The sequence below is a fragment of the Prionailurus viverrinus genome, chromosome B3, assembly GCF_022837055.1.
Source record: "Prionailurus viverrinus isolate Anna chromosome B3, UM_Priviv_1.0, whole genome shotgun sequence".
In the NCBI taxonomy this organism is placed as follows: domain Eukaryota; kingdom Metazoa; phylum Chordata; class Mammalia; order Carnivora; family Felidae; genus Prionailurus; species Prionailurus viverrinus.
Window position 1 is genome coordinate 115,918,511 of NC_062566.1, and position 25,397 is coordinate 115,943,907.

The following is a 25,397-nucleotide window of genomic DNA, read 5'->3' on the forward strand; positions in this document are numbered from 1 at the left end:
TGAAGTAAATTTCTGCCTGAAAAGCATGGATTTTCCAATGATATTTCATTTTATAAATATATCCCTTTGGTAGAACTTGATGGTTCTTCCTAGGTCTTCAGGTCTTGGAGAAAAAAAAACACAACAACTTGTCAACAGGCCCTTGCCAACTCTGGTGAATTCACAGGAAGTCATGAAGATACTATCACGTCTTACGGAGACCATGTCTTCTACTTAAGCAGTGCATAATGAGTGGGCTGGTCTCAGGAGGCTGCTTCCCAGGACCTACGCTGAGGCCCAGACTCTGGGCTGACCACAGAGGTATAATCAGAGGCCGTGCAGTCAAAGGTTTGTACGTTTATTGCTTTCTCTGTTCTGCAGTCCCGGCTTCCTTAAGGAAGCTGCTTCTCTTTCACTCCAATGAAATATCATTGGAAAATGATGGGAGGAGAGCTCATGGTGGGAAATGGTGGGAGAGGAGCTCATGGTTCATCCACCTCCCTGGTAGACCTGTGACTCCTGCCAGGCCAGCCGGCCAGGCTTCTCTCTGGTTTTTAAAGCTTGGAGCCGGAGGAGAAGGGGAGTTGCCTTTTAGAACATGGAACTGGGAGGATGTGACGCAGAGTCAGCGGTCTGCCAGCTTCTCTGCCATGTGGAGAAAATCTGCAGGAGAAGAGAAAGGGGGTTTGGTCAAGATGGGGAAATGGAGAAAGAGAGACCTAACATCCCTATTTGTGTCTGGATCCAATCGTATTTCAGGCAACTTCAACCCCCTGAACTTCCCAGGCATGAGAGCCCCAAATATTCTTCTTTCTTAGCTGATTTGGGTTTCTGTCAGTTGCTGTGGAGAGTTCCATGATGCTAGAGAAAAGTGTGCGACTCCCTTCCCACATCTAATGAGACTAGTACCCGCTCAGCCAGGGAAGCAGCTATCTGGGCCTCTGCTTGGCCGGGGTGCTGGGCAGAGATAGCCAGCCCTCCCTCCCCCCCAACACAGCTCAGGCTCTCCCTTTCATAGCAAGACTGTCACTGGGGGATGGCACCCCACCCACAGACTACAGGTCCTATCCTCTCTTCCATCTGTGTGGTAACGTGACTAGCTCTCACCAACGGAACGTGAGTGGTGGTGACAGGTGTTGCTTCCAGCCTGGAAGGCATTTAAGAAACAGTGGTCCCTTGGGGCACCTGGGTGGCTCAGTCGGTTAAGCATCTGTCTTCGGCTCAGGTCATGAGCTCACTGTTTGCGAGTTCAAGCCCCACATCGGGCTCTCCGCTGTCAGCACGGAGCCTGCTTCCGATCCTCTGTCCCCCTCTCTCGCCACCCCCCCCCCGGCTCGTGTTCCCTCTGTCTCTCTCTCTCAAAATTAAATAAATATAAAAAGATTAAGAAACAGTGGTTCCTTCATCGCTCTCTCCTTTCTCGCTACCTCCGAGCTGGATAAGGAGGATTCCGAGGCCCTCAAGGATGGCATAGCCACAGCTGGAAGGAGGTTGGGTCCTGCCTTTGGGCCAGGAAAACTCCCATTTGACTGTTATACGAGTAAGAAGTAAACTTTTATTAGGTTAAGCCACCGAAATGTTAGGATTTGCTTAAGGGAAGGAGGCCGAGAGACGGAAGAAGGAGAACTGTACTCTAGTCAAGTCCAAGGGACGATTTCAAGGATGGAAACAGGAGCCAAAGCTGAGCAACCAGGGAGGGCTGGAGGGCGATGGTAAGTGAGGAATAAAAGCAGAGACAGATGCGAGGGAACAGCAAGCCAAGTGGGGGTGCCTGTGGATGGGCTGGAGGGCTGCCAGCAGCGTGGAACGTGGGTGGGTCTTCTGGGTTGAGAGGGGCAGGGGCGGGGTGGGCAGGAAGCACAGGTAACATGGGGAATGGTGCCAGGTGTTGAGCCAGGGGGATGAGTCGAACCCACAAACAGGAAATCAGTCGATGACAGCAGAACATCCAAGGCTTGGGGACGAGTTGGGATGTAGAACAGGAAACACGTCAGGGCGAGTGGTTTAGAACTAACGACCGAGGTATTTTGGAAGCCTCATTCTCTGCGGAGTCCTAGGATGGAACTGGCAGGTAAACTGAAGGAAGGTGGCAGGCCAGGAGGGGATGAGGCCAAGGCAAGGGCACATGCCTAGCCCAAGGGGGCAGCTGCCACTCAGCTCCTGCAGACTATTGCCATGTGGACATGTAGCCCCGATGTCTTCAGATCTTATCATTTTTTCAAGAAAAGCAGGAAATCCTGATTTGTGTGTGTGTGTGTGTGTGTGTGTGTGTGTGCGCGCATGAAGTCTCTTGATTTTTAGATGCTGGCAACTAATAGAAAATTTTAAAAAACACCCTGTGGGCCAAACAAAACACATTCACAGGCTGAATTGGCCCACAGGCTGCCAGCTTTCGGCCTCTGGCTGAAAGGAAATGGGTAGAACCAGAAGCATGTAGAAAAACAAAACAAAAAACATAACAATCATTCAGAGTGTCCCCGGATTTCCAAGCACCACAGGAAACAGAAGAGCTTTGCGACAATCACCCACAAAACACAATACGTCTGGTCCTCAGAAAAGCTACGGGCTTCTGGAAGTTGCCAGAGATACACCTCGTAGTCCCCCAAATCTGTTGCAATTTCCTAAAACTTGAATCCATGGGTCTGATGGAATGGGCTCATTTTCTTTCATCTTTCTCTCGGGTGCGTCCGTTTTTAGGGTTACTTTCTTTTCTGAAAGGCCATCAACTTTATTTTGACAGCTGAGTTTCCAGTCAAAGCAATCACTTGAGTGAAGGCAATTTAGAGAAACAGAACTTGAGCCAAGTAAGAGCTTGGCTAACTAAATTTTATGATAGGAAATGCTTCCAGGCCAAAAACCTCAAGAAGTGTTCAAAGGTTTTCAAAGACTGCATCCAGCTAGTTTAGTTTATTAACCTTGGCCTGTGTCTGAGCCAGGGTCGTGCTCAGAGGATGTGGCAAATGCAGAATCTGATTTTTTTTTTTTTTTTAATGCGGTGTCTTAGAGGGTATGTATTAACATGACTGGCTGCCGAACTCTTTATTGGTGCCCCAACTTAAACTGTAGTTCAAGGCTTTGCACACCCCAACTGTCCTGTTTGCCCAGGACTGACTAGCTTCCTGAGATGTGGGCCCTTCAGTACTAAGACTGGGACAGGCTTGGGTAGACCAGAACACCCTCCATCCATAGGGTCCTTTCCTCAGGGTTCATGCTATAAAGCGTTGACAGTTTCTCACACCTGAAACTAACAGACTATTGTATGTCAATTATACTTAAATAAAAAAAAAAGTTTTGCCACTTTTTGATTGTCTCTTAAAAAACAAAAACCAAAACCTCTCCCATCTCAACTGCAACAGCCATGTGCTCTCCTGGTTCTCTTCCTATTTCTCTAATTGTTCCTACTCATCTCCTTTTGGCTGCGATCTCTTCCTCCTCCTACCTCTCAACTATGAATTGCACCTCAGGGTCCAGTCCTCCGGCTTCTGTTCTATTTTCTGCCCATCTCAGTGGACTCATCTTAACGTGGACGATTTCCACATTTAGATCTTGAGCTCACACTCTCACCCGAGATCCAACCCTCCAGCTCCAACGGTTTCATCAACATTTTCCCCTGGGATGTCCTTGATCCTCTCAAGCCCTGAGTCATCATTATCTTCCAGCCCCATCCAGCTCCCACTTACTCACCAAGTGTCGTCTTCCATTCGAGGCAACACCACCTTTTCAAGCCTTTAGTCTCAAAATGCTAGAGAGGCTAACTCCAAATTAGCACCTGCGCGCTACGCGTGTCCTCAGCAACCACCATACTGCTGGGCACATTGGAAGGGCTCAGTAGATGCTCCGTGAATCAAATCGGATCTTGGGGAATGAGTCCGAGGAGGAAACCTGTAATAGCATGCTATCAGAGGCTCGCAATATCCAAGTCATTACCCAGAATTTGTAGGGAGAAGCAAAGTGAAGGTCTGACCGACCTTCTGCCGACACAGCTAATTTAAATCTTTACCGATGCAACTTCAACCGTAGTGTCATGCACACGCTATGAAGACGCACACAGTTGTGTCTTTCCACAATGTCAGCTTTATTCAGTCATAAAGCAAGGTTAAAGGAATTACAAAGGAGGTTTGGAGGAGTGCCTGGGTGGCTCAATGGGTCGAGCAATCGACTTTGGTTCAGGTCACGATCTCGGGGTTCATGAGTTCGAGCCCCATGTCGGGCTTTGCGCTGACAGTGGGAAGCCTGCTTGGGATTCTCCGTCCGCCTCTGTCACTCCCCCTCCCTCACTCATGCTCTCTCTCTTTCAAAAATAAATAAACATTGGGGCGCCTGGGTGGCTCAGTCGGTTAAGCGTCCGACTTCAGCTCAGGTCACGATCTCGCGGTCCGTGAGTTCGAGCCCCGCCATCAGGCTCTGGGCTGATGGCTCAGAGCCTGGAGCCTGCTTCCCATGCTGTGTCCCCCTCTCTCTCTGCCCCTCCCCTGTTCATGCTCTGTCTCTCTCTGTCTCAAAAATAAATAAATGTAAAAAAAAAAAAAACAAAAATAAATAAACATTTAAAAAAAAAAAGCAGTTTTGGGATCCCAAACTCAATGACATTTCGCCGGGTGATTAACTTGGCTTCTTCCAGGCACACACGGCAGAACACAAGACGAGCCACACAACAAACAAGATAGAACAAGGGGTGGGAAGTTAACAAACCAAGTGTGAGGTCAATCTGTGTGTGCGTGTGGTTGAGATAAGGCCTCAGTCCGGTCAGGGTCAGCTCTCAGCACTTACGGCTTATTATGTACAGGCAGTGAAGGATCTCAGTTCTGTTCCGAGATCAACTGGGCAGGGCCTTCAGTGACAGCTGCCTTTTTGAAGTGATCAAAGAGGGGTCATGTCTGAAGAGTCTGACCGTTTGCTGCAAAAATCTTCCCCTTTTTAAAAGGGATTTAATTGATCTTGGGTCCCTGCAGACCTCCTCTGCTTCTGCTTAACAGTACCAAGTGAGTTGTCAGCTGACTTTGGTCTCGGTGATAATCTGGTAGCTGCAGTGCCCTTACCTGCTGTGTCATTGCTCGAAACGGGCCTCTGCTTGACATGAGTGACTCCATCTTGCTCTCTACACAGAAACATTTGACCACCTATGAGTTAAATAAACTCAAGGGTTATTAAATTTCTAGCTCACTTTTTATGGTGATTTTTTTTTTTCAGGCAGAGTCAAAGATATTTCCAAGGTTCCAGACAATTATAAGGATTAAGATGAAAAATACGGATTTTACTCTACTGGTTTATTTGCTGGGTTCCTGACAAAAGGAACTTTTAATTACCAAATGCTCAGAATCAGAGCAAAGCTAGTGGCTATAAACCAAGTCTTTCCTCTTCCGTCCTCTACCCTTTCCTAGGTTCTTAGAAGACAATCACTTTATTTTGTATTCTTTTTCAACGTTTATTTATTTTTGAGAGAGAGAGAGAGAGAGAGAGAGAGACAGAGTGTGAGCAGGGGAGGGGCAGAGAGGGAGGGAGACACGGGAATCCGAAGAAGGCTCCAGGCGCTCAGCACAGAGCCCAATGTGGGGCTCAAACCTACGAGGTGTGAGATCAGGGCCTGAGCCAAAGTCAGAAGCTTAACCGACTGAGCCACCCAGGCTCCCCGAGGACAGTTGCTTTAAAAATACTCCTGAAATAGGGGCACCTGGGTGGCTCAGTCAGTTAAGCTTCCAACTTCAGGTCATGATCTCACAGTTTGTGGGTTTGAGCCCCACCTGGGGCCCTGTGCTGACAGCTCAGAGCCCAGGCCCTGCTTCGGATTCTGTGTCTCCCTGTCTGCTCCTCCCCTGCTCTCTCTCTCTCTCTCTCTCAAAAGAAATAAACATTAAAAAAAAAACTTTTGAAATAGATCTATAGCATGTTTTGATGGGGACCAGCAGCTTGGAAATAATGCTGCTTAGGGAAATTCTCCCCCAACAGGCCTTCCTTTTCAGATATCCCCAAGTCTGGGGATTCCTCAGAACCCCTTTTATTTGCATTTGTAAAGCACAAACATAACTTAGACCCGAGTTAGTCAACCTTCGGCACTATTGACATTTGGGGCTGGATGATTCTTTGACAAGGAAGGTGCTTTCCTGGGCATTCTGGGGTGCATAGCAGCATCCTAGCTTCTACCCACTGGATGCCAACCTCACACACACACATCCTCCATTTATCACAGCCAAAAATGTCACCAGGGGTTGCCAAATGTCTCCTGAGGGACAACTTGCCCATAGTTAATTCTTTTACTCAGAAACAATAGTGGAACCTGTTTACCGATACTCCTGAAATGTCTCTTTGTTATTTGAATCTCTCTGGCCAAGACCCAGACAGTTGCATTCCCGGGGTGGGGAGGAGAGAATTATCTCCAGGCAGGGCCCAAGGCTGGACCTGACAGGCCCATCCATCAAGGAGACTCTAATTGGACCCATTACCTTATCTGAGAGCAAATTCTCCTCTGAAAGATCACCCTGCACCACAGTGCCTCTGGGGTAATTTGCTCTGGGGGATGGGACCGAGCTGGGTGCTGGAGAGGGAAGGTCAGCTGGGCTCTAAGACGCCCTCGAATGGGTGGCCTGAGTCAGCGGAGCTGCTCCGGGCCTCGGGGATTTCCAGGGGGAACTGGGTGGACAGAATTCCCCCTGGATGATGGTCTAGACAGGGCTCACCCTTCCCTCTGCTCATCAGGGGTTTCTGCTTCCCCTTTAGGAAGAGGAAACACCCTGGCTGTTTATTTTGGGGCTGCAGATCTGTTGTGAATAAGCCCCAGGACGGGCAGCGGGACAAGTCTTCTGCGTGTGGGGCATTTTAGGAAACAGGCTGCACTGACTGCAGTCCTTGCCAGAGGGCTCCAGGGGGGCCAGTAGATGAATTACGAGCAGGAAGATAACGCCTGGGATCAAATCCAGTAAATAAGAAAATGTAACTTAAAAGCAGTTTAGAGTTCTTGCTAACTTTCCAAATCTTAAAAAAGCAATTGTTAGAAAATACATAATCCCATAGCCACCGACGGCCATTTATTGAAATACCTTCCATGTGCAAAACAGCTGGGCTCATATACATACTATTACATAATTTTTCCACTTAAAACATGTCTCCTAAACACGATTTCATTTTAACAATTATATACGCTCTATCACTTTTTAAAAAGCAATCTCTATGCCCAATGTAGGGCTCGAACTTAAGACCCCTGAGATCGAGTCATGTGCTCTATCGCTGTTAAGGACTAAAAAATTTTTCTTTTTTTTTTCCTTTCAGCTTATTTACTTATTTATTTTGAGAGAGAGACAGAGGGCACGAGCAGAGGGGCAGAGAAATAGAGAGAGAGAGAGAGAGACACAGAGAGAGACAGAGAGAGAGAGAAGCTCAAGCAGGCACCATGCTTAGGACAGAGCCCGACACAGGGCTCGAACCCTTGCCATCTCAAGAACCATGAGCTAAAGCTAAAACCAAGAGTTGATGCTTAACTAACTGAGTCACCCAGGCGCCCCTAAAACCTTTTTCTGTGGTACAAATATGCCATAATTATTTCAACTAAAATCTATACCCAAATATTTCAGTTGTTCACATTTTTGCCATTATAAAGGATGCCTGGGAGTCGCCTGGGTGGCTCGGTGGGTTAAGCATCTGACTTCGGCTCAGGTCATGATCTCACAGTTTGGGTCGTGAGTTCAAGTCCCGGGTTGGGTTCTGTGCTGACAGCTCAGAGCCTGCAGCCTGCTTCGGATTCTGTGTCTCCCTCTCTCTCTCTGCCCCTCCCCTACTTGCGCTCTGTGTCTCTCTCAAAACAATGAATAAACATTGTAAGAAATTAAAAAAAAAAAAAAAGGATGCCTGCCACAAACATATTTGTGCAGAAATTCTTTCTTATGCTTTTCCTAATTATGTTCTCTAAAACTTTTCATTCATTTTCTTTCTTCCTTTTTCCACCTTTCTTCTCTCTTGCCTGCACCCTCCTCCACCCAAATGAATGTCGACACCTAGGACATATATTTGTACGCCTTTCTCTGTGCCCAAGCAACGACGTGCAGCCTATGTACGCACAGGGGGCTGATTTGTTTGGTCACCTGTTTAAGAGTAATGGAGTGCTGCCCCAGATTCTGAGTGATTTGGTTTTCTCTCTTGATGAGAAACCCTCTACCTCTGGCAGGTTCTTTCTTTCTTTCTTCTTTCTTTCTTTCTTTCTTTTTTTTAAGTTTTTATTTATTTTTGAGACAGAGAGAGACAGAGCATGAATGGGGGAGGGGCAGAGAGAGAGGGAGACACAGAATGTGAAGCACGCTCCAGGCTCTGAGCCATCAGCTCAGACCCCGACGCGGGGCTCGAACTCACGGACCGCGAGATCGTGACCTGAGCTAAAGTCGGACGCTTAACCGACTGAGCCACCCAGGCGCCCCTAGCAGGTTTTTTCCTAATACGTTATTTATTTCAATTATGTATATATATTTATATTAATTAATTAATTAACTAAAATAAATAAATGAATGAATAAATTAATTAATTAAATAAACCTGTACTTGTTCTGTGGCAGCCAAGAAACATAGCAGACTTTATTTGCTGTTTTCCAAACACCCCGAATACTTTCCTGCCTCTGTGCCTTTGCTTATGCCATTCACCTTGCCTGGAATGCCCTTCCACCCGCCTCACTTATCCAAGCTCTACTTACCGCTTAAGGCCCAGTTCCAATCCCGCTTCTTGCCTGTAACTACCTCTGAAGCCTCCAGCTGGAAGTCAGCTGGTCCTCAGGACATTTTTATTCTCTGCATTTCTCTCATTCATTTCCTTGCAGTATTCGGCTTTAAGCTTTTAAAATCTGAATTTGAAAAGCTCCTGGGGGGGGGGGCGCCTGGGTGGCGCAGTCGGTTGAGCGTCCGACTGCAGCCAGGTCACGATCTCGCAGTCCGTGAGTTCGAGCCCCGCATCAGGCTCTGGGCTGATGGCTCAGAGCCTGGAGCCTGTTTCCGATTCTGTGTCTCCCTCTCTCTCTGCCCCTCCCCCGTTCATGGTCTGTCTCTCTCTGTCCCAAAAATAAATAAACGTTGAAAAAAAAATTAAAAAAAAAAAAAAGAAAAGCTCCTGGGGACAGGGACCGCACCTCATGTGTCTTGTGTTACCACAGGGTTCAGCACCATCACCCATAATGTACTCAAATAGCCAATAGCCATCGAACCCGAGAACGAATGAAATGAATGAATGTGTGAGCGCACGCCCGCTAGTCTCACTGCCACCCGAACGCTCCCTACGGAGACAGTTTCAGAAACAGATTCGAATCCGGGAAGATTCGGAACACTTTGAGAGACAGATATTTTAGAGGTTCTTTATAATATTTTGTCCTCGTTGGAAAGCATTGCCTTGTGGAAAATACAAAAAGGCACGAAGAGTAAAATGAAGATCATTCCTCCTTCAGTCACGTGGAGAAAATTCACCATTAACATTTTAGTGTATATCTTTTTAGTGTTTCTACGCATATATGAACTTATAAGATATGATATATACATGTATATGTGCATGTATACATGTATGCACACCACACACACAACTTTAAAAATTGGGGGGGTTGGCGCCTGGGTGGCTCAGTCATTTGGGCGTCCAACTTTGGCTCAGGTCATGATCTCGCAGCCCGTGGGTTCGAGCCCCGCGTCAGGTTCTGTGCTGACAGCTCAGAGCCTGGAGCTTGTTTTGGATTCTGTGTCTCCCTCTCTGTCTCTGCCCCCTCCCCCACTTGTGCTCTGTCTCTCTCTCAAAAATAAATAAAATTTTTTTTTTAATTGGGGGAGGGGGATAATGGGAGGAGCAACTCTTGGATGCCCTGGCCCCTGCTCCTGGGCTCTTGGTTAAGGGCAACAAATTCCTGGGGCTCTTTGTGCTCCAGGAGTCATTTAGGTGGGGGAGGAACACTTTGCTAAGAGCTGAGGGTCCCTGGGTTCCTGCATCCTTGTGTCCCACGTGGGACAGAGAAATAGTGTCTCCCTCGTTTATCACTCCCTCGCGTTCTTGCCCCTCTGGGTCTCACTCATCCTAGAAAACCTTAGCCCTCAGGCAACAATTTCCCTGCCGTCCCAGCCTCTTCCTATTGGACCCGCCAAAAGTACAAGAATTACCCAACAAGTGAGTGGGTGAATGGGTTCTCCCTGGGAATTTTGACACTCCCAGAGGAGAGAGGGAAGTCCACCCACTCCCCAGAATGGATCCTCAGACAGACTGTGGCTGACGGGCTGAAGGGTGTTTTTGGGGTGGGGCAGTGGATAAGAACTCACCTTCCTTGTGTGTTGACTCAGTGCGGGACACCGCTAGCCCTTTACGCACCTTCTCATTTAACTTTCAAAAAACAAAACAAAACAAACAAACCCTCAAGGTGGTATCCTCATGCCCAGTTAACAAAAGAGGAAACTGAGGTGGGTGCAGAAACCTACAATTAAACTGTGTGATCCTAGCTGGCCCCACCTACGGCCACACTACTGTGGCCTCATTCTGTAAGAGTGATGACCTTTCTCCTCCGAGGAATCGAGGAAACGTCCTTGACTCTTTCCCTCACCTCCACGTTCGGTCCCTCCGCAAGACATACCCACTCTGGCTCCAAGCCTCTCCTGCGTCTTCCACGCCTCCCCGTCCCCACGGCTCCCACTCTGGTCTCAAACACCTTTACTCTCTCCTAAACTATGGCCTGCTGCTCTTATAGTTTGTTTTCTACACCCCAGCCAGAATGATCTTCTAAACAGATCACAACACTCCCCTGCTCAAAAGCTGCTAATAGATTCCCAGCGAACCTGCAACAGACCCCAAGCTTCTTGCCTTGGCTTATAAATCCCTACAGGATGTGGGCGGCTTGCTCCTTAGACCTCTGTTCTGGCCACTTCTCCCGACCTCCTTGCTCCAGCCACACTTGTCTCTGTTCCCCCAACTGTGAGACTACTCTGCCCTGAGACCCTGCAGTTCCTGCTGTTTACTTCTGGTGTAATTTCTCCCCTCAATCCTCACGTTGCTTCCTTCTTGCCATTCAGGACTCTGTTGAGACACCTCCCCAGAGAGGTTCTCCCTAACCACCTGTTCTAAGTAGCTGCTCCATCACTTGCGACCACATCATCCTGTCTTTTTTTTTTTTTTTTTTTTTTGGGCTCTTGCCGTCCTGTCTTAATGATCTGCATAGTACTTAGCACTATGAGTCACTTTAAAAATGCCATCATTCATTCATTCATTCATTCATTCCCTGCATCTTCCCACTAGGATCTATCCCCAATGGCAACAGTGCCTGGCATATAGTGGTTGCTCAAGAAGTCTTTGTTGAATAAGTTAGCAAATGAATGAATGAATGAATGAATGAATGACGTTTTTTCCTAGTTCATGAATTTAATGTGCACTTATCATCTGTTAAGGACCAGCTGCTGAGCTGTGGGCTATGTGAAAAGTGAAAATGAACAAGACACATCAACCTTCAAGAAGTGTTTGACTTATGATGTCTGAGATGTGCTTTAAAATAATCTAGAGAAAAAAGAAGGGAGAGTATATAAAACAAGGCTGATCAAATGTCGATGACTGTAGAGGTAGCATGATGGGGAAAGGGGGCTTTATTCTGCTCTTCGCTTGATTTTTGTGTATCTTGGAAAATGTCCAAAATAAAAAGTTTCTTAAAAAAAAAAATCTCCCGGGGCACCTACGTGGCTCAGCTGGTTAAGCATCCGACTTCGGCTCAGGTCATGATCTCACAATTTGTGGGTTCGAGACCGGCGTTGGGCTCTGTGCTGACGGCTCAGAGCCTGGCTCCTGCTTCAGATTCTCCCTCTCTCTCTCTGCCTCTTCCCTGCTCACGCTCTGTCTCTCTCTTTCTTTCTCTCAAAAATAAACATTAAAAGAAAAAAAAAAAGCTTATCACCAGGATGGGGAGAGGTATGCCAACTGGTAATCAAGATACACCCATAACTGCTTTGCTGCAGGCTAGTGAGGAACGCTGTAAATGAGGGGGACTGTTAATGAATCAGCATTTATCACACTGATTGAGCATCTAGTGTGTCAGGCACTATGCGAAGTGCCACGGGTATAATGGCACACACAGGGCCTGCTTTCGTGCAACGTATGATCTAGCCTATAGACATAGGGACAGTAGCTGAGGAAGAAGGACAAACACAGGGTGCTGAGAGAGTGTGTAAGAAAGAGCACTCAATTGCTCTGGAGCTCAGGAAAGAGAGGGAGGTGAAGGGCAGACAGGGACGGCCACCCAGGCAGAGGGAACGGCTTGCACAATGGCTCAGTGGCTCAGTTCCTGCATCCCAGGGCCCAGAGAAGACTAGCATTCCAGGGCAGACAGAGCAAGGAGGAAAGTGGAAAGAGAGAAGGCTGGACCAGTGAGCAGGACCCAGACCCCACAATGACATGAAGGTCCTATTATACATTTGGGACTCCATCCCCCGCCGCTGAAGGAGTGCGGGGGGAGGTTTCTGGAAGTGGGTGACCAATGAACTAGGCTTTGGAGTTGGGGAGCATCGCAACCGGGTAGCAAGGGTAGCCCCCCAAGGCGTTCCTAGTGAAGGGAGCATGGTGGACTCTGATCCAGAGGGAGAAGAGTTCAAGGTATTGAGGAAATAGTGGGTGGCCTGGCATGGGAGGGGCACATGGTATTGTGCAGAGGTGTAGCAGGCAATAAGGCTAGATAGGAAGGTCAGAGACAAGCACCAGACAGCAGGCTAAGGAGTTTGGACTTTATTCCTCAGACAATGGGGAGCCACTGAAGATCTTTTTGATCATTGGACAGATATGATCAGAGCTGCCCTAAGCAAGGATGGATATGATGGGGAAAGCAGGCAGGACATTATTATATATGTGAGAGGCGAAGGGGGTCTGATTTTAACGCTCAGCAATGTATTAAGCACATACTATGTGCCAGGCATTGCATTGAAAGTTGAGGATGCAAAGAGGACAAAGGGACTGCCCCTGTCCTGCCCTACAGAGCTCTTAGATGGCCAACATGACAATGAGAACCCAGTGTGATACGACTGTGACATGAGCAGGATGTCATGAAAAATCCTTAAGAAAGGGGGCCGCTGGGGGCGCCTGGGTGGCTCAGTCGGTTAAGCCTCCGACTTCGGCTCAGGTCACGAACTCACGGTTCGTGGGTTCGAGCCCCGCGTCGGGCTCTCTGCTGACAGCTCAGGGCCTGGAGCCTGTTTCTGATTCTGTGTCTCCCTCCCCTCAGTTCCTCCCCTGCTCATGCTCTGTCTCTCTCTCAAAATAAATAAAGATTAAAAAAAATAAAAATAAAATAAAAAAAAGAAGAAAGGGGGCCGCTGGACCTCCCTGAAGCAGGGGACGTGGTCAGGAAAGGCTCTCAAAGTGATACGAAGCCTCCTTGAGCCTCTCTTGAGGGATGAATTACCAGAAAAGACTGGAGAGTAGCATTCCATGTCAGGTGGTCACAGCACAGGTAGAAAATTCTGGAAGTTTGAGAGCAGAATGACTGTAGACTTGACCAGAAGATGGGGAAGGCAGTGCTGTGTCCCAAGGGGAGGCCAGGGAGATAAGTGGGAGACACAGGGAGGGTTTGCATGTCAAACCCATTTGTTTCTCAACATTAATAGCATTAATAGCATTAACAGTAATAGCATAAGTTATCCCAACCTCTCCCCTTTGTTCTTTCAGCCCTGGGGGTGGTGGTGGTCGCTCCTGTGATACTTCAGAACTTTCTGTGTTTTCAGTGTCCTCCTTGATAACTTTAGACTTCATCAACAATTGATCTGAAAAATTAATCTGAAATCTTAACTGAACTCTGTTAGAATGGTCCCTGTGGGGGCAGCTGGGTGGCTCAGTGAGTTAAATGTCTGACTCTTGATTTCAGATCAGGTCAGGTTCGAGTCCTGCGTCGGGCTCCGAGCTGCCAGCGCGGAGCTTGCTTGGGATTCCCTGTCTCCCTCTGGCTCTGCCTCTCTTTCTGTGTGTGTGTGTGTGTGTGTGTGTGTGTGAAAAATAAATAAACATTAAAAAAAAATAGCTGGTGTGATTTCAGTTCCCTGGCAGGGCCCTGACTGACAAAGAGAGCTTGAGGGATTTTAAGAGGAGACCTGCATTTCAGAAAGGTCTCTCTAAGAACGATTATAGAGAATGAAGCGGGGAGGCAGAGCCTGTTCAGGCAGTGGTTGGAGTATTGGAGGGGAAGCGGGGAGACCAAGGACAACAGCCTGCAGGATGGAGGTGGAAAGGAGAGAATCCAGTCAAGAGTGAGTAGGGACATTGCATTGACAGAGGTTGGGGACTGTAATTGGAGGTTTGCTTAGGCTTCTGGCTTTGCATGGAGTGCCATTTCCTGGGGCGCAAAATCTAGGAGAATTAGGTGAGTGTTGAGGGGATTGAGCCTGAAGGGCTGTGGAACCACGGGTGGAGATGTTCCAGAGGCAGCCGCACGTGCAAATCTGTGGTCAGAAAAGGAGTGGGAATGGGACAGATGGATTAGGCGATCAAGTACGAATTGTTCGGGGTGATGGCCCTGGGCACGAGCCCCCTGGGAGCATATGGAGGACGAGGAGAAGATGGCCGGGGGTGGAGCCCCGGGAACTGCAACACTTAGGAGTGCCCGGGGAAGAGGAAGCCACGGAGAATCCTGAAGAGAATCATGGAAAGCACGAAAATGGCAGAGGGAGGACCAGGCAGGGCATTTAGAAGGAGGATGGTGTCTGGGCACCTTGTGCTTACCAAGGGGGTGTGCATTACACGCACAAGCATACATGTACATTTTTTTTTTTTTTAATTTTTTTTTTTCAATGTTTATTTATTTTTGGGACAGAGAGAGACAGAGCATGAACAGGGGAGGGGCAGAGAGAGAGGGAGACACAGAATTGGAAACAGGCTCCAGGCTCTGAGCCATCAGCCCAGAGCCTGACGCGGGGCTCGAACTCACGGACCGCGAGATCGTGACCTGGCTGAAGTCGGACGCTTAACTGACTGCGCCACCCAGGCGCCCCACATGTACATTTTTAAAGTCATTCCTTCCCCTGAGTTTGGAATATCAAGCAGAAACTTGTTCACCTCAGTCCTGGTGTCACCATGCGACCTGGCCCAACCCTTCGTCATTGTCCAACTGCGTCAGGAGAAGCCACCTGGCAGGAAGGAGCCAGGTGGAGCAGAGAGCAGCCGGGTCTTGAAGTCAATAGCTGGTGATAAGGCCAGATGTGTAGCCATAGCAAATAATAAAGAACCGACGCCATCCCAGGTAGCAAGAAGTGGTCAACTGTCTTCAGCCAGGAGCAAGGAAGGGGTGGAGGGGTGTCCCAGACACCTGGGAGGGGAAGTGGGAGGGCGAGCACATTTATGGAGTGGGCCAGGCCTCCTGCTAGGCTCTTTGCATGTTATCTCGATTAACCTTCCCCTTTCAAAGATAAGGAAGCTGAGGCTCAGAGAGGTTGTATAATGTGCCCAAGGTCATATAATAAAGGGGTGACTTAAGATTTGAACCCGGGGGCGCCTGGGTGGCTCAGTCGGTTAAGCGACCGACTTCGGCTCGGGTCATGATCTCACGGCTCGTGGGTTCGAGCCCCGCGTCGGGCTCTGTGCTGACAGCTCAGAGCCTGGAGCCTGCTTCCGATTCTGTGTCTCCCTCTCTCTGCACATTCCCTGCTCATGCTCTGTCTCTCTCTGTCTCTCCAAAAATAAATAAATGCTAACAACAACAAAACAATTGAACCCAGGTCAAAGCCTGTGCTGTCTCAGATGAGCCCTTAGTCTCCAACCAGATCTATTTTCCTGGTGACCTGAAGGGCCATGTTCTTTAATTTTTGGGCACTGAGACAAAGCTTCTTGTTGAAGCTTGAGCTGAGTGATGGCTCAGCGCCCAATCAGCGGCCTGAGTTAGGTGTTCTCCATGAGTGGCTTCTGATGAAACCAGACTTCCTGTTTCATCATGCTGCGTATTGTCTCGCTCCTGGGTTTCTTGCCAAATGCCTTCCTTGCCACTCCCGGATGGGGGTGAGGTGACGGGGGAACAGGCTGTAATGAGGTGTCTGTCAAGACCTGCTTACCTTCCAGAGACCCTAAGATCTGAGGAACAGCCAGCAACTCTGGAGGCAGGTCAATTGCCACCCCATGTCTGAGACCCTGAAAGACCCCCTTGGAGCCTGATTACGGACCAAATGATGATACTAGCTAAAGGGCACCGGATGGCTTTCTGTAAACCAGGCTTTGGGCTGTGCATCTTACATGCATTGTTTCTGTTTCATGTAATCCTTAAAACAATCCCGTGAGCTAAGTGATTATCATGCCCCCTTTGCACGCAAGGGAACCACTCAGAGTAAGGTTGTCTATACCCAGTAAACATCAGGAATGTCTGAAGCAAAGGCATAGAGAGATGCCTGCCTTGCCACCCTCACTCTCTCTCCTGTCCTTGCCCCAGGGTCCTCGGTTTGGATTCCCTGATCCGTGAGAAACTCCTCCTTCTTTTTTTCTAAGGCCAAAGGAAATTCTGGCCAGGGTTGCAAAATGGTGGCAAAGGAAACGTGTGCTTTGGGGGTATCCAGAGTCCCAGTCAGGAGCTTTCATTCCACGGATCTTTTTACATAGAGAGAAATATGAAACTGTGTCCCCTGTTACAGGTATTTCGTATGCCTGTACGAAGGGGCGGGGTATGCATGTACGTCTGTGTCCGTGTATGTGTTCACATGCGTACATGAGGGCAGGGTAGGAATTAGGCAAATCAACCTCAAAGACCTGTCGCCTGCCTCTAGGGCCATACGTGGCTTCCGCGACTGCATTTTCTAAACCAAAGTCAGGACACATGGACCGGCTCGTATAAGTGTCTTTGCAACAATGAAACTGATACCATTCACAGGAGATACAGAGGCTGTTGGCCAACAGTTCAGCAGAGGTGCTCTGGTGTGCTTTGGGGGATGTCCTAGAGGCCCCTGGGAGAGACAAAGTTTGGCTAAGAGTTGGGACCGGAGTATTTAAGTGTAAGCTGGCCAGCTGCTCACAGCCCACTAAGGATTAGCATTATGATATGTGATTTTAAAGATGTGGTTACAGGGGATCTGATATTCCCAGAACATCCAAGAGAAACATGATAGCCTAACGCGAGTAGGAAGATCTGAAACAATAGCTTGTTTTAGGGGCTATTATGAGATGCATCACATTAATAATTGAATCTTTATATACTCACAAAATGTCATGGAGAATTGAGCCAGGCTTACACAGGAGGGCAAAAAGATTGCCTCTGCTTAAAATATCCGGTGAGAGGAGATCAAAGTGATTGGCTTTGCATGATATGAATTTAACAAGCATGTATTGTTTCCTACCACTGCTCCCTACCAGCCTCCAGATCCCGGGTGTCAGGCCAAAGAGGACTGAGACGGGGTCTGCAGAGGTGACAGGGGTGACAGTTGTGCAGGGCTAATTATGATGCCATGTGACGAGGGTGGCTTATAACAGTGGCAAGAGTGGAGTCCAGGGGCGCCTGGGTGGCTCGGTGGGTTAAGTTGGCCAAGCCGACTTCGGCTCAGGTCATGATCTCGTGGTACGCGAGTTCAAGCCTCGCGTTGGGCTCTGTGCTGACAGCTGAGAGCCTGGAGCCTGCTTCGGATTCTGTATCTCCCTCTCTCTCTCTCTCTCCCCCCAAAATAAATAAACATTAAAAAAAACAAAAACAAAAACAAGAGTGGAGCCCAGAGGGTGATTAATTCATTCGCAGGAGGGGTCTGGTACTAGCTTTCTCCTCATTTGTCACATAACACATTACCACAAACTTAGTGGCTTAAACAGCAAACATGTGTTACCTCACAGTTTCTGTGTGTTAAGAGTCCAAGCATTGCTTAGCTGGATCCTCTCATCAGACTGTAGTCAAGGTGTCTCTTGGGCTGCCTGCCTTTCTGGAGCTTGGGTCCTCTTCCAAGCTCACGTGGTTGTGGGAAGAAATTCGTTCCTTGTGCCTATATGATTAAAGCCCCTCTTTTCTTTCTAGCTGTCGGAGGGGATACCCTCAGCAACCACAGGCTGCCTCAAGCCCTTGTCACGTGACCCGTTCCATAGGCCCTCTCACAATATGGCAGCTTACTTCTTCAAGGCCAGCAGGAGAATCTCTCTGATTTCAGGGAGGGTCCCAACCCCTCTTTTGAAGGGCTCACCTGATTAGGTCAGACCCACCCAAGATAACCCCCTTTTTGATTACCCCCAAATCAACTGATTAGGGACCTTACTTACATCTGCAAAATCCCTTCTGCCAAAATCAAGGGGGTGATATCACATCATATTCACAGACACTACCCAAACCACACTCAAGGGTATCCAAGGCATGTACACCAGAGGGCAGGAAACTTGGGGGCTATCTTAGAATTCTGCATACCAAGAGTGGGGGAGGGGGAAGGAAGAGGAAAGTGCCAGGGCACACAACCTTTATGCTGAGTACTGAAGAATGGATTTAAGTGCTTCTAGCACTCCAGGGCTCCAAGGGAGGGAGGCTGTTGGGGAGGGGAGAGAGAAGAGTGGCAAGAACATTATGGAGACAGAAGACCATACATAAAGTTACAAGGGCATGACGAAATCTGCTCGGTGGCAATCGAATTGTCTAGTGGGGCCATAGACTTCAGGGGTGTGGGGGCCAATGTGGAGAAAAAAATAGAATATTAAGTCATGAACACCATGCTCTTTCAATGAGTTCTTGGCCTCAATTCCTGAAACCAGACAAGGTGGGCTAGAGACAAAAAAATGTCAGAAAAACAAGTCCTTTCCCTGGAGGTCTCTCTCCAGGGATCCCTGACCTCACCCATCAGTGCCTCATAGTCCTATTGTTCTAACAAGATGCATACCCACACTCTTCCTGAACCCTTATGCCCAGGCTTCTAAGGGGGACCAGAGTCTTGCTTACTGAGTCAGCTTCTGGATGCTCCTTTGTGTGTGTGTGTGTGTGTGTGTGTGTGTGTGTGTGTAGAAGACAACCAGTGAGCATATTGGAGAGAACTAGAGGAAGCCAGAGATGCTAGGCAGCCTACACAAAAATGAAGAGCTAACTGAGAAGAAGTTGGAAGAGGGAGAGAAAAATCCATGAGGGCTGGGTGTCTGGAAGTTTTAGGGGACTCAGAGCAGCTACAAGGTCTAGAGAGGAGAAGAGTGGGAAGGTTCAGAAGCGTGGCTAGGTTTGGGGCTCCTGGGTGGCTCAGTCGGTTAAGCGGCTGGCTTCAGCTCGGGTCATGATCTCAAGGCTTGTGAGTTTGAGCCCCGCATCGGGTTCGGAGCCTGGAGCCTGGAGCCTGGAGCCTGGAGCCTGGAGCCTGGAGCCTGCTTCTGACTGTGTCTCCCGCTCTCTCTGCCCCTCCCCCACTCATGCTCGCTTTCTCCCTCTCTCTCTCTCAAAAATAAACATTAGAAAAAACTTAAAAAAAAAATCAAGAGGGGCGCCTGGGTGGCTCAGTCGGTTAAGCGTCCAACTTCAGCCCAGGTCACGATCTCGAGGTCCGTGAGTTCGAGCCCCGCGTCGGGCTCTGGGCTGATGGCTCGGAGCCTGGAGCCTGCTTCCGATTCTGTGTCTCCCTCTCTCTCTCTGCCCCTCCCTCATTCATGCTCTATCTCTCTCTGTCTCAAAAATAAAAATAAAACTTTAAAAAAAAAATAAAAAAAATAAAGAAACGTGGCTAGGTTTACCGATCAGATCTTTTTTTTCTCTTCTCAATATTTAAATAAAAATGGGAATTCATTTTTAAAACCAGTTGTTTTTTTACGTTTATAGATTTACTTTGAGAGAGAGAGAAAAAGCCTGGGGGGGGGGGCGGGGCAGAGAACAAGAATCCCAAGCAGGCCGCACTGTCCGCGAAGAGCCTGATGCGGGGCTCGAACCCACGAAACCGTGAGATCATGACCTGAGCCCAAGTTGGCCACTTAACCGACTGAGCCACCCAGGGTCTCCTAAAGCTGTTTTTTTTTTTTTTTTAATTTTTTTTCAACGTTTTTTATTTATTTTGGGGACAGAGAGAGACAGAGCATGAATGGGGGAGGGGCAGAGAGAGAGGGAGACACAGAATCGGAAACAGGCTCCAGGCTCCGAGCCATCATCCCAGAGCCCGACGCGGGTCTCGAGCTCCCAGACCGCGAGATCCTGACCTGGCTGAAGTCGGACGCTTAACCAACTGCGCCACCCAGGCGCCCCCCCTAAAGCTGGTTTTAAAGCAGTTTGGATTATTTCTCCCGCGTACAAGTGGTTTTGTTTTGGGAGATGATACTGTGCAGATCCTGGGCCACCTGAGAGCTCCAGGATATATTCAGGTTACCTTAAAAGGAAAAGAATCTGACACATCTCTGATACCTCAGTGTGAAGTGGTTTAATATGTTACCTCTCTCCAAAGTATTTACTTAAAAGACAGCTCAAAGGTCAGAAACACCCCTACTCCCCCGGAGTGGATGTGCATATGCTTAGCAGAATTTCAGAGGTAATAGGGTAAGATGATGATTTTCTTAAAAAAAAAAAAAAAAAAAAAGAGGGGCGCCTGGGTGGCGCAGTCGGTTAAGCGTCCGACTTCAACCAGGTCACGATCTCGCAGTCCGGGAGTTCGAGCCCCGCGTCGGGCTCTGGGCTGATGGCTCAGAGCCTGGAGCCTGTTTCCGATTCTGTGTCTCCCTCTCTCTCTCTGCCCCTCCCCCGTTCATGCTCTGTCTCTCTCTGTCCCAAAAATAAATAAACGTTGAAAAAAAAAGACAACCCAGTTTGATTCTGTATTATTCTTCCGTACTATTCTTGTAATTTCTCTGGTCTCTGGTTCTGAGGGTCGTCTGCATTTCCTCCCTTGGAATTTATATGTGGTCCTCAGCGATCAAAATGACAAACCTATAAGTATACATTTTGGGGGGCGGGAGCGACAAAATCTTTCGCCCTGCCTTTCCTCAAGCAGAAAGAGAAACCAAATCAGCCAGCTGCCTCAGCTGGCCAGCATTTCTGCCCATCACACCTGTGAGCAGGGATTATGGCTTCCACATGAGGCCAAGGCCTTGAGGAGGCCTTCAGAATAGTCAACCAAATTCATCCAGCCTCATCCCCTTGTCTTGACTTCTTGGCCCAGCTTTTGACCTCCGGATTGTGTGCGTTTGGTTGAACTTCAATAGACACGGTGGGGTTTCGTTTTTGTTGTTGTTTGTTTGTTTTGCAGAATGGGGTGCTAAAGGGCGGGGGAGGGCGGCTATCCTTTATCCTTGACCTCAGCCAACCTTGACCCCACATAGGCCAGAGAGCGGTGGTGTGGAAGGAAGTGGAGAGGAACTGCGAAGGACAAGAGTGTGTGGAAACTGACTCCCCCCCGCCCCCCCCCCCCCCCCCAGAGGCCTGGAACATCCTTCTCAAAGCCCCATACAGCCAAGCTCCTTGCACCAGCTCCTGGCCATTCCTCTGAAATGTTCTCAGAGCAGGGCTCCACGTGGCGCGCACGTACGGCCCGAGTACACACACCACACACACGCGCGCGCACACGCACACACCCCCCTCTGTCTGGTGACAGATGGGGCCTGAAGGATCTGGCAGTGTGCGTGGCCGATGGCAGAGAGTCGAGCTGGCTTCTCACTGTCTCCCTGGAGTCCCACTGCAGACGCAGGTGCGCGTCAGTGCCCGCTCTAATTTTGTCCCCGGTTGATGGAGGAGACTAACCGAGCAGCAGGGAGGCTGCTATTTTGGGTCTCTCCCTGGCTCTGGGTTATATAAAGCCTATTGCTGTGACCTGCATTGCTTTGTGGCTGTGCCTCACTCTTGCTCCTTCTGTCACAATATGTCATCAGTTCAGACATTCACACACACACCCCCGGGGCTCTTGGGGAATGAGGAGGGAGGTGTGTGTTGGCAGAGTGTGTGTGTGTGTGTGTGTATGTGTGTGCACTCTCCTGCCAGCTCACTGCGGGGAGGAGGCCTGCAGATACAACCGGGAGCTGGGGGACTGTGTATGAGGAGGTTTGTTTCTGAAGGAAATGGAAAGCTCTTTCTGATGGAGGAACGTGAGTGCGTGCGCTTTGGGCTTTAGGACGGAGCATGTTTGTGAGATGATGTTATGGGCCCGCGGTTGGCATGGTGATAAGACGAACTTCTATTTCAGTAACTCTTTTTCATTTGGAAGGAGCCCAAGAGTTTCATAAATTATACACAAACAGCTCTGCCTCTGAATGGCAGGAATTAGCAGTGGCAGCAGGACCCACAAATGTGAAAGCGTGCATGTGTGGATGGGTTGACGGCAAGATATGGTATTTCCCACATCTTTGGGGGCGGATTTTACCTGGAAAAATTTCCGTATAGATCCAAAAACCCTTCTTGTGCTAGTATTGTGGCCACTGTGTAAAGACAGGTGCTTGCAAATGTTGGCGACGTGTGACATCTAATTTATCCTTGTACTTCCCAGTATTGAACCTTAATAAATATTTTTAGGGCCATCTGGGTGGCTCGGTCGGTTAAGCGTCTGGCTCTTGATTTTGGCTTAAGTCATGATCTCTCGGCTGGGGGATGGAGCCCCGTGTTGGGCTCCTCACTGACAGTGTGGAGCCTGCTTGAGATTCTCTCTCTCTCTCTCTCTCTCTCTCTCTCTGCCCCACCCCCTCTCAGAATGGATAAGTAAACTTAAAACATATTTTTAGATATGTCAATTTTGATAAGGAATAGACAACAAAATCGTAAAATAATATAGCTTATTAGTCTACGAATTTGGAAGAGCCAAGTTTCCCAAGATATAAATTATTCACCCAGGATAAGCCTAACAGAGCTCGATGACCTTATCACACAGGTGTTTATCCCGTCCCCCGATACAAGCCAGGGAAAGGAGATGTTCTGTTCTTGGTGAGCTACGTGTTTCCCATATATAATCTCCAGGGTATATTCTGGCTGACATGATGGAGCTCGTAAGGCATTACCCAAGGGCGTGAAGATTCATTTGGCAGCTCGGCTCTTGGAGCCTGACAGAATGTGAGACCATGGTTCTCATTTGGGCTTTCCCGTCACCAGCAGTTACCACAGCAGGTGGGGCTCCCGTTGCTAGTAACTTGACCACGGCACTGTTTCTCAGCTGCTTTTGAGACTTCTCTTGCACTGGCCAAAGCACTTCTAAGGGGTTTTGAGGAGAAGCAGCTCAGGAACTTTTCACGTAGACCAGCCTGCTACATGGGACCTGCACCTTAGAGCTTTCCAGCGAAGGGAGTGGCTTAGGAAGCAGGAAAGGGAACCGGACCAGAATCAGAGTGGGGCTGGTGGAGGCCTGATGGGGAAATGAAGCTAGGAAAGGGGAAGGTGTAAATTAATCACTGTGTGTCAATAATTGACTTAAGCCCCTCCTCTCTGCTCCCGGCTGGGGGCAGAAACTCACGCCTCTGGCTCCTTGATGGTGTCCTCACTGCTCCCCGACCTCTCCTACCTGCCCCAACCCCCCACGGTCAAAGTGGCCTTTCTAAAACCCAAATCTGCTCACCCCACTGTGTAGATCTCTTCAAAGGCTCTTCGTTTTTCTCTCCAGAGAAACCACATACGCTTTCCATGAGCTGGGGCCTGCGTATCTCTCTGGCTTAGGTCAGATAACAACCCTTTCCACCCTCCCTGAAGGGGGTCTCCTCTCACCCCCTTCATCCCACCCCCTGACACCTTAAACCTTCTTCGGCTGCTTGCAATCCCCTACATGTGCTAAACTCTCTTGTCTTCCATGGGTTTGCATGGACTGTTCCATCTACCTGGAATGCATTTCCGGGTAGTTTTCTCCGCCCCCTGAGCTTCTTTCAGGCCTCAAATCAAGCATCACCTTCTCCAGGAAGTTGTGTTAACCCCTCCACGCCTGGATCAGACACCAGGCTCTCCTCTGGCATCTTTGCTTCCCTCGGCCAGAGTGCTTAAGTGCCTTGCAGTCTGTCCCGCCGGGACCATGGGCTTCTAGAAGACGAGGACTGGACAGCTCCTGACCCGGCCCACTGCTCAGCCTGCAACAAGTGTCTGCTGAATGAATGACTGAATCCGAGCAGAAGCCACATTTCCGAACTACGAGTTCCCCAAACGTCATGAGGTGTAGGGATAGGGACAGGGTTGGTAGGACATGTCAACGACGTTGAAGAGGAGAGGGAAATCTGGGAAATCTGGCCCCAAGGAAATCTGGTCCTGGGAAATCCGACCACGGACGGCACCAGGGGGCCTGTAGGCGTCTGGCTCTGAAGCCGAAGGCAGAGGGCCCGTCTGGCCTCAGTGCTGCGTCTTGCAAATAGGCCTGTGGCTGGGGGTGGAGCAGTTAGCGTGCTGTCTGCGCTAGCATTTCTCAGCACCCTCCCCACAGTCTGCTCCTGTCTGCCTTTTCTGCGCTCCGCCCCACCGCCCCACCGCGCATCTGTGGTGGGAGAGGGGCGCAACTTGCATTTGGACCTCAGTGTCCCGCCTCCACCCACGCGCGCCCTGTGGTCACACCAAGAACCGCCGAGGTAGCGGTGATTCTGGCACCACCCTCAGGATCTACAGCTCCAGCCCACCGGGCCAGCTGCTCCTTCTATCAGGCCGCGCTCATGAGAGGCTGGCCTCGGGCACAGGACAGAAGCCAGCATGCTGAGCGCCTCACACTTGGCCGAATTAGGCCAGGCCAGCTCGGGTCAGGGCATTTCGCTCAGCAGTTCTGCTGGTAGCGGGCACTTAGATATTTCTGAAGAAACGGAGACAGCAGTAGAAGGGGTCTCATACTATAAATCAGATTTCAAATGCAGTGAGGGCGGCTCTTTCATTAAACCCCCAAAACACCTTTCATACAGGAAATACTGTTCATCGCCGCTTAATTCATCCGTCTTAATACTCACATTTTCATTTATTGGGCTTTATTAGAGCCTACTTTTTCTGTGCTCTCAAGGCATCATCGCTGCCCCAAATATTTTCATTTCATTCCGTGTTGGAAGCTACCTACTGATCTTCCAAAGACGGCTCTGTGTGTGTGCGCGCGCGCGTGTGTGTGTGTGCACATGCGTTGTCCTGAGTCCTTTGTCCCTGTTCTCAGAATTGTCCCGTGATATTAGAATGATAATGCTATTAACCCAGGAATAAACTGGCTGTGGGGGAGGTGACAACATAACTGGCATTTTCTGGGAAAGCAGAATTTTAAACAGTGCCTTTTTTAGGCTCCTCAATCCTGACAGACACTCACCCTGCTGTGACAGAGAGGGGCGGCAGAGAGCCTGCCTGAATGGGAGCCTGGGGGAACAGAAAGGAAAGGCCATCTGTTGGCAGTTCCACAATTTTAGGACAGCTGCAGGGGTTAAAGGCGCTCCCTCTAATTGAGATGACACTGGGCCACGGAGGGGAAGGGGGAGAAGATTTTGCAGTTGATGACGAGGAGGAGAGGGGACTCAGTTTACACCGTGGGTGGGTAGTAAGGAGATTATCTGTAGTAGGTACTATTACCATCACTGGGAAAGGCATGTGTTTTCCCTGCCAAGAAACTGATAATGAATTAGAACGCCTTCCAGGGATCAGA

At 49.1% G+C, this 25,397-nt stretch overlaps 1 long non-coding RNA gene across 1 annotated transcript in view; it reads right to left on the bottom strand.

The window, feature by feature from the left end:
• Positions 1-3,563: 3,563 nt before the first annotated feature.
• Positions 3,564-25,397, bottom strand: part of LOC125167236 (uncharacterized) — a 48,754-nt gene continuing 26,920 nt past the window's right edge. Inside the window, exon 4 of the long non-coding RNA XR_007152714.1 lies at positions 3,564-3,861. This is a non-coding gene — a long non-coding RNA (uncharacterized LOC125167236). The remainder of the gene's footprint in view (positions 3,862-25,397) is intronic.